This window comes from Corvus brachyrhynchos, unplaced genomic scaffold (genome assembly GCF_000691975.1).
Source record: "Corvus brachyrhynchos isolate BGI_N302 unplaced genomic scaffold, ASM69197v1 scaffold19, whole genome shotgun sequence".
In the NCBI taxonomy this organism is placed as follows: Eukaryota; Metazoa; Chordata; class Aves; order Passeriformes; family Corvidae; genus Corvus; species Corvus brachyrhynchos.
The window spans coordinates 445,076-446,923 of NW_008246061.1; positions in this window are offsets into that span (position 1 = coordinate 445,076).

The window sequence follows — 1,848 nt, forward strand, 5'->3', positions numbered from 1 at the left end:
CACCTCGCCCCGCCCGCCTCCGGTATTAGCCCTCCAATTTCTGCCGCAAAGCCCGGAGTGCCTGGGCTGGCGCACGCGGGAGTTCACACCTAGAGAACAGAGCCTTATCTCGGCGCCGTGTGCAGGACAAGGCTGTTTTACTCCTCCCTCCATAACCCTCTTAGGCTTAATCCCGTCTTTAATGCCGCTTGGAAGGGGGCTTTGAGCGGCTGTGCAGCCTAACTGGCTCTGACCTCTCCGGCTGCTCTCTCATGCCCATTTGGAGAACTCCGACTTTCAAAGCGATAACAGCAGCCCGGTAAATCCTCGCTGGGGAGCTAAAGCGATTGTCACACTTCGGGGAAGTTTACTCGCCAAGCAAACTTGGAGCAGCTTCCCGGCCCCGGCGGAGCAGTGTGGGGGGTGCCCGAGGTGCGGGGTGAGGGCGAAGGCACCCAGTGGGTTTTGGTGATGACGGTCCCCGTTTTAGTTTTGTCGGTGTGGATTTGGGATGAAGCGCTTGAGGGAGGATTTCTGGTGGCCTTCATCCACCTGGGAAGCAGGATGGGGGCTCCCAGCTCTCCGAACGCACCCGTGATGCTCTTCCCTCATGGATTCCCCCAAAGTAATGCAGCTGTGGGCTCTAAGACACCTTGCTGTTGTCCACCCCACAAATCACACCCCGTTTTCCACTATTCCCATCCACCCCACAGCGCAGGAGCAACCATCCCGACGCTCATCCTGGAATAAAGGCCCTCCCCGTGCAGCCCCGTGAGGTCCCCGGCAGCGCTGGGAATCGACACCTTTTTGTTCCGCTTTAAATTAATCAAACCAGAGTCCCTATATTAATACTGTGGTGGGAATTAAAATCATGCAACGCATTAAAGATGTAATTTAAAATTAATAACTCATAATTATTTATCATGGCGTATCAGCTGGGCTATGAATTTTCTCTTCTCACCCGGCATTCATTTCCTTCCCTTCCCTCCTTCCCGCGCCTCTAATAGCTGCCAGACCATTATGGATATCTGCGAGGGATTTTTGGGGAGATGCTGAGCTTAAGATGTAACATTCCCAAATTTTTATTTTTCTTCCCCCCTCCCTGGTATTCCTTTGGGTTGGTGGGAGAAGCTTCTCTGTGGTGAGGAGGAGGAGGATGCTGAGCCTGGGGGTGCTGCCTCCTAAATGAGGGTCTGGCTTTTGCCATGTGCTAATGACTTTGACTGAGCCAGCTGTGCTTGGCCATGCAAAGCCCAGGAAAGGCCTTGGAATGGTGAGGAGTTTCCATCTCCACCCTGCTTTGGACCACCAGGAGCTTCCTGTGGCCCTTCCCCACCGGTTGTCCAAGGGGGAATTACGGATGAAGAGCAAGATGGATCCATCCCTCTGGCCATCCTCCACCCTGCTCCTCCTGTTCCCCAGCAGCCAGAAGGGACAACTCTGCCATTTTCTAGGGAAAACGTGGAAAAAGCAGCGGTGAAATCAAGGTGGGAGGAAAAGAGCGAAGCCCAGCATCCCTGCAGGTCCTGCACTCCCCTGCCTCCCTCAGCGAGCTGTGCCTGAATCAAATCCCAAGCAGCGCCTGGTGGAAGCTCACAGGAGGGGGAAAAAAAGAGGCAGGAGCGGCTCTGTCTCTTTAAAAATAAATAAATAGATAAAGACTAAAAAAAATGCAATAAGTATATGCAAATGTGTTGAGCCGAACATCGCTGTCTGTGAAACAGATGAGGGAGAAAGTGCTTGAAGCTAGAGAGGAATGAGGCAGCCAGCGCTGACCTCGGGGTTAATAATTTTTACTTCTCCATCTCATTCCGTCCATAAAAAAAAATACGAGGGGGGAAGGAGGGAGGGAGGGAGGGAGTGAGGGAG